The sequence below is a fragment of the Frankliniella occidentalis genome, unplaced genomic scaffold, assembly GCF_000697945.3.
Source record: "Frankliniella occidentalis isolate FOCC.00 unplaced genomic scaffold, Focc_3.1 Scaffold7, whole genome shotgun sequence".
NCBI lineage: Eukaryota > Metazoa > Arthropoda > Insecta > Thysanoptera > Thripidae > Frankliniella > Frankliniella occidentalis.
Window position 1 is genome coordinate 1,947,242 of NW_026267137.1, and position 7,286 is coordinate 1,954,527.

Here is a 7,286-nt window from a genome sequence, read left to right on the forward strand (position 1 = left end):
GGGGCGGGGCGCGCGAGCGAAGGAGACTGCTTGGCGCGCCCGCCGCGCCGCCGCTCCATCATCTCCCTCCTTTTTATGCGCCTGTTTATCCCTGGACTCGGCAGGGTGGCAACGCCTCGGCGTTGCAGTGGCGTGGCGTGGCTGGGGGCGGAGCTGGGCGGAGCAGGGCGGAGCAGGGCACTGCCGCGTACAGGTTTCATGAGCCGGATTCAGATAAAGCGCAGTGAGCTTAGCGCGTGAGGTTTACTGCCTAGAGAGGCAGTGTCGTCGGGAGAGACACTGCACCCCCGCCTGCCTACCCCTCCACTCCTCTGCTTTCCATCCCTCTTGTCTCTTATTATTCACAATACTTTCCTCTTTGTTTTCTTTTATTTCCCCGACCCAAGCCATGCATTTTTGTCATGAGAAATACTTCTAGTGAACTTATTTGGCCTAATACGATTGATTTCTCGTGTCTTATCGTAAATTATAACCACCAGCTCATTTGTTATTTCGGTCCATTTTCACTCGCCACTTTACTATTTTTCTCCAAGTCGCTGCTGCACTCTTGCTTATCCCCGTTTGCTTGCCCGCGTTATTCCCGGTTCCGTGTTGCTCGCGGCAAGTTTGCGGCGCCCACCACAGGAGCAGACCGACGAGCAACAAACAAGAGCTGCGAGCAGCAGCAGCAGCGAGCAAGGGGTTAATTACTTTCATTTATTCATTGTGCGCGTCTAGGATTTGAGTTATCGCCCGACCGTCCTCACCTGGCCCAGGCCCAGCCCCAGCCACCAACCCGGCCGGCCTACAATAGCAGAATAAGACCCGGGACTAATGGATTTATCGGAGCGGATGAGTTATCATCTGCACGCCTAGCTGTTATTTTCTCGCTGTGTGTCGAGCTTGAGACAAAACATTGTACTGCTTACGAAAATTGTTAATCGTGATATGTTAATCGTGTCGTGAGGATTAATCTTCACCGGGAAAAGAAATGAAGCAGGACATTTACATGGATACTATAGGTTATACATAAACACATTTAGTTTGTCGCGACCAATGTGACCACGCTTTGCTAGTTTCTCGAACCCCTAGAGTGCCTTTCTGAAAAATTGCCGTGTTTAAATTTAGTGCCCTTGTTAGTTTCCATGCAGTTGTGTAAATAACTTTCACCTTTTTTTAAAATTTACCAAAACCTTTTATGTTACGTAGCCCATGTAAAAACCTCTACGGGCCTAATTGTCATTCGTGTGCGCGTCCTCCGCCCCACTTTACCTTTCTTCCCTTTCACTACTTTTCCTCTCCCTGCCTGCGCCGCTCCTCCGCACCGAAATGTTTTTTCCCCCCGCAGAGCTCCAATTATCACACCGCCCTCATCGAAAGTTCGTTAATTCAAGGTGGCGCTAGTCCGCGTGTCGGCCCTCCGGGGTGAAGGGGGGAGGGGGAAAGGGAGGGTAGGGGGATTATCCGGAGGGCATACTGGCGGCCTGTGGTTTCCGGCCAGGGGCCGATAGTTACCTGCCTAAGCGCCTCCTGATTTTAATTGTTTTCCGTGCCAGCAGGCGCGGGGGCGGGTGGGCTGGCGGGCGGTTGAGCGAGCACGTCGCTTCGGGGCGCGCGGCGTGGCGCGGCGGGGCCGAATCTAGCACGTTTGCCTTTGCCCCCGGCCGCCTCTTTTCCTCTTCCCCTCCTCTCCTCAGCTTTTCCGCCTTTTCCCCGTACCGTGTTTGTTCCTTCCTCTGTTTTCCTCTGCGTCTCTTCACACTATTATTCACTTGCGTAAAATGATATGATTCCGGAGCACAAAACGGACCGAAAAAAAGGAATTTTAATTATTTATCTGTAAATAGAAGTCGTTGCGATGTTTTTGTAATTGAAAAGAAACTTGGGATGAGCATACCGACAAGATGTGACCGTTTGATTTTCTATTTTCAATGTGGTATTTTTTGTGATTCTTTGCTGGCGCGGACACCATAGATAACTCGTCTGGCACGTGTGTTGGCGTATGCGAACGTTGCGTCACAAGAGGTCCGCGTCCGCAGGTCGGGAAACGAGTGTGGCCGGGAAAAGCCTATTTTAATCTACTCGCTGCGTACGCGCGTCGCCACGCCTCGGACGTGTCGCCCGGCCGCAGCGCTAGGTGGCGTGGCGCGGCGTGGCATGGCGCGGCGCCCCGAAGCGGCCCGGCTGATGCGCCGAGCGAGGTCAGCGCACTGTGATCGCTGCCGGCTGTCGTCCCCTCCACCGAGGTAGCGTGGCCGAGCGGTCTAAGGCGCTGGTTTAAGGCACCAGTCTCTTCGGAGGCGAGGGTTCGAATCCCTCCGCTGCCAGGATTTTTATTTTGTAAAAAACTTTGGTAATGTTTGTTTTTGACTACTTTCACCGAGCCTTGATAGGTATTATTTCTCGAAACTTCATTATATTTGGTCGAGCTTTTGGAGCTTAGAAAAATAAGCGATTTGTTTTTACTAAAGATTAAAGAGAACACGAAACACAATATTATTTTACCATATTTCAATGTACTATGTTTTTATCTTTACCTACTTAGATGCATGCTCCACCTCTGGAGTAAAAGAGAAAGTGGCACTCCTGTTCCAGTGTAAAGTTTTCGAAGGAAAAAGGAGAAAAAAGTGACGACCGTGACAGGATTCGAACCTGCAATCTTCGGATCCGAAGTCCGACGCCTTATCCGTTAGGCCACACGGTCTGCTGTGGAGGGGAGCTAGAGCGGCAGCGGCTATGAAGTCCCTGCTGGGATGGAGGGGAAAGAGAGAGAGAGAGAGAGAGCGCGAGAGAGAGTGTTTGCGCTGTCCTGTCGGAGCCGAGCCGGGATTGGGGGGCGGGCCGCTGCTTGCCAACAATAGGAGAGGTCGGGTAGGGAAGAGAGAGAGAGAGAGAGAGAGAGAGAGAGAGAGCGAGAGAGAGAGAGAGAGAGAGAGAGAGATACTGGACCGACCAGGGGGAGGGGTGGAGCCGCGGCAGCGGCGGCCACCTGGAGCAGGGGAGGTGCGGGGTGTGCGTCGTGTGCTGTGGGTGTGGGGTGGCAGCGGTAGGGGAGGGAGTTGGGACTCGATGGGTATATATACGCGACCGAAAAGACGTCGAAGACAATAAATACCGCTTGAAAATAGAGTGAGGGGAAAACCTCGCCCGATGGTGAGGTTGGATTTGTCGTATGGCACTCACTTTTCGATGTTCGCTTTTCATTCGCACACACACACACACCTCTTACTGCTTTCTCCATTCCTGTCCCCCGTCTCTCTCTCTCTCTCTCTCTCTCTCCCCCTCTCACCCCTTTTCCCTGTGTCCTCGTCTCTCTCTGTCTCTTCTTTAGAAGTTGTGATCGTTTGATCGCGAGAGACACACGAGCACCGAGCGGGGCTTTGCAATTCAAATACCCCGCGCGCTGCTCGCCTCAATAAAGAACCGCGGATCGGCTCGGCTCTGCTCGGCCGCGCCGGTCGGCTCTCGCGTGCGGTGGGCGCTCGGCGGCGCTCGGCGGCGCTCGGCGGCGCTCGGCGGCGCTCGGCATTCCCCGCGGTACCTCTGGTTGGTGGCGCCGACCGACCACACACCATGAGCTGGTGACTCTCACCTTGATGAACTCTTTGACAAATTAAATTTTGCGATGCTGGGTTCCTTTTTCAAATCGAGGGGTGTGGCATCAATTGACACTGACATCCCCGAGTTGATTAATCATTTAGTTTATAATTTAGTTTATTTATTCGCTGATATTTATGAGTATTCAACTTTTGCGTCAGTATCCTCGAAATTGTTGAGTTAACAGTTATTGTCCCCTCGGCTAACCAATGCAATGAATTTTTTGAATACTCTGAAAATCTTGTGAATATTCGAAGTTGATGCCCTCTTGATTGTCAGTAACAACCTGGTAACAACTAAGTAATGTTTATTCCGAATCATCGTCAGATTTGTCGATCGTAAAGTATCAACACAAACTCTTCCATTAGGGATCAGCAGGGACTTAAAGGGTTAGTTCGGAGTATGTAAGGCGGCCCCGTGTCACCCACGCCTGCGGGGCCGTCTCCCGCGCTGGAGGCAGGCAGTTGGCAGGAACTGGGTAAGCTGATTTGATGTGATTGCCCCGCATGTAACACTACCGCCGGGGCCCCGACGCCGGCCCGATCCCGGCGCCGCACAGCGCCCGTAATTGTTTCCCGACTTAAGTTTAATGGAAACACGAGACCGAGGTTGCGGCGGGCTAGGCAGCCGGGCACGCGAAGAAGGTGAGCCTGCCGGCAGGAAAGTGAGGGGCTGTTGTTGGTGGGCAGGTAGGAGGTGGAGGCTGCGCACCGCGCGCGCTCTCGACAGGATACAGGGGTTAAACAAAGGAAATCAACAAGAAAATGAGTTAGCTACCGAAAAATTTGTGCTGGGGGAGAGAAAGTAGTAAGGCTCGTTTCACTTCACTTTTTTACGGCTTTTCACGGCCACTCGCGGCAGGACTGTCTATCGCAAGTCTCTCTGCCCTTGTGCCGTGCTATAACTCTCTCGCCTGTCTCTCTCCCGCCCTCTCTCCTGTGTCCTCTCGCCCCCTCTCTCTCTCTCTCTCTCTCTCTCTCTCTCTCTCTCTCTCTCTCTCTCTCGCTCTCTCGCTCCCTCTCTCCCTCTCTCGCCCTTCATTAGCCCCATCTGCAAGGGAGATGCGCCTGGAGAGCGTATGGAGGACTCTCTCGCTGGCCCCCATGCACTTCCCTCTCCCGATGGACAGCGTTGTGGCCGCAACCTTTCCGGGAGGAAAAAAGAAAGGGACGTTTCGTCGAGGGTCTTTTCCTCGACGTCAGGTTGCAATTTTACCTCTGTGTCATCCACTGCTTTTTGGCACTACCAGTCTAAAGCAAGCACTTGCCGACAAGTAGAAAGTTGTAGTAGCCATCGCATGGTTCGCTCAGGCACAACCATGAACTAATCGAGGAAATAATGGTTTTAGACAACACTCACCCAGTTAGATAATTCAGTTATCGTTCCAAAAAAACATTGAATATTGTCGCTACAATTATTTCATGGATGATATTAGTCTATTTTGAATTTCTTTAAGTTTATGTTTGTCTTTGAACTGATAAGGTACATAGTTGTCACATATAACAGTTATTCTCGGAGAACACGTGCAATCGATCGTATTGTGGCTTGTCATGTTTTCAATTTGGTCGTAGGTGACAGTGTTGCGTGCTGGTTGATTACCATGGCCAGCGATCGAAGGCGACGGTCGTTGATCTGGCGGACACTAGGCCCCGTAACTGAAGTATAATTTGTCTGCATGTCCGACAGAAAAAAGACACTACATTTATTAAACGGCCGTCTCATCGTGTCGCTTATACAATTCGTTTTCGTCGCTGTTTTCTCCCTGGCTCTATCCTATCCCTCTGGCCATTTAGCTTACGTCTGCTGCGGTACTGTCTGTTGTGGAGGAGGAGGCAGTGAGCACTGCTTGCGTTTCACGTGTGAGTGAGGTAGTGGGGGGTGATGGGCCGACCCGTAATCACTGGTGACAATTAGTACAGACCGTGGTGGAGTCCATTACCCCATTGTACACCACTGCCCGCCACACCTCGCCACGCCCCGCCCGGCCAGGCTGCCTTGAGCCGACAGCAGACAGTGCATCATAAGCTTCAAGGTTTCAAGGCGGTGAGAGGTACGACGGCAAAGCTGAGGCTCGTGCTCTCGCTGTCACAGCTCTGTACCGAAAAGGGCGGGTCTTGAAATTCAAGATGCTTTTTACCGTGCACGGCATTCGCGTACTCTGTTCAATTCTTTCAAATTCCATTGTATGAGACACTTCGAAGAACTTTCCACAGTTCGAGTACCTTTCACAACGCACGTGGCTCTGAAGCCCACGCAGTTATTCGACCACTGTTTGTTTGGCCGCATATTTATTGCAGCTGCACTGACTCTTGGAATTAATTAATGTCAAATTAATTCTGGGATCGTTATTGAATGCCAGCAACAGGTTCCCCCTCGTACTCGCGGCCGCGGCGGCGTAGCGCTGCGTGGCGTGGCCATGGCACCGGGGATCCAATCTCTCCTTGAAGGCAGCCGCCACCCTTGCGCGTGCTTTCTCTCTCTCTCCCTCCCCCACCCCGCACCCATCCAGACGTGGCTGCCGTCTCACTTTGTCGCTCTTTTAACAGTGTGGTGCAGGCTTCAGACACCCTGTATGTATACATCTATTTGCATCGTCGTGATCATATCGTTTTTATTTCATCTCTGTCGCTATATATTTTTATTTCCCCTTGCGCTCCACGCCGCTATCATAGCAAGTGATTTGACGCATGGCTTTGCGATGCGTGAGAGTGATCCTCCCCCCCCCCTCCCCTCACTTCCTCTTTCTCTCATGTAACGTTATGATAGTGACTGAGAGGGGTGACGGGCGGCGAGCGAGAGAGATTGGGCAGTATAGGGAAAGGGAAAGGGCGACCGACCGTCTATCTGGCGTTGTAATCGCATGTCGTGCTGTGTCGCCCCCCCCCCCTCCCTTTCCTCTTTTCCCGCGCCTACGTAGTGATTTAGTTACGCACGCTTGACGATTGCATATCGCACATCTAGAAAAACCAACGTCGCCCCATCGCCGCTCACGACACCGCGTGTGTGCGTCTTGGTCGCGATGATGATGAGCGTGGTGGTGGTGATGGTTGTTGTTTTTGTGTTGTTGCTGCTGTGAATTTCAACCGTGAGCCAGGGTGCATCACCGATAATGACTTACAGTGGCATTTATCGCAACCTAACCGGGCTGCTAGATTCACTGTTAAGTACGGTAAAACTCATACCGTGAGCTTTTATTAGTGTAAACTAGTAAGTGCCCATAGGGGTCAGCAGGCCGGGTCCCCCATTCGAAGATAGAATAGCGCAGAGAAATGCAAACGGCGTGGTGCGGGGGTGGGGTGGGGGGGTGCCTTTCACTACTACCCCCTCTCCTCCCCCTTTCCTTTCCAACCTCCCCTCGTCTAGTTGATGGATGCAGGGCGCCAATGACACGCCGTGCTCCCCTGCAACGCTTTTATCCTTTTACTACACACATGCACCCACCCACCCCTCGGCACGTGATCAATAGCGCGGTTCTAGGAGAGAGTCCCCCCCCCCCCTGTCCATACCCCTCTGTCTCTTTCCGTCACTCCCCCTCACGCCTTGGCCCTTCCTGTCCGCGCACCTGTGATTCATCGGTAAACTTAGCCGGTCATTCTGGTCAATTGTAGCCCGTTTTCCCTCCCAGACGCCGCCGCCGCGACCCCTGCGCTCGAAACAGATGGAGTGGAGTTGTGTGGGGGTTGTGGCGGGGCGTGGCGGGGCGGGGCGGG

The 7,286-nt window shown here is 52.7% G+C and overlaps 1 protein-coding gene and 2 non-coding genes across 3 annotated transcripts in view; 2 read left to right on the forward strand and 1 right to left on the reverse strand.

The window, feature by feature from the left end:
- LOC113215360 (hemicentin-1) overlaps positions 1–7,286 on the forward strand; it is a 479,462-nt gene that overhangs the window by 165,207 nt on the left and 306,969 nt on the right. The gene's annotated exons all lie outside the window — the stretch shown is intronic.
- Positions 2,225–2,306, forward strand: Trnal-aag (transfer RNA leucine (anticodon AAG)). The gene has a single exon. It is a non-coding gene; the product is annotated as a tRNA-Leu (tRNA).
- Positions 2,611–2,683, reverse strand: Trnar-ucg (transfer RNA arginine (anticodon UCG)). The gene has a single exon. It is a non-coding gene; the product is annotated as a tRNA-Arg (tRNA).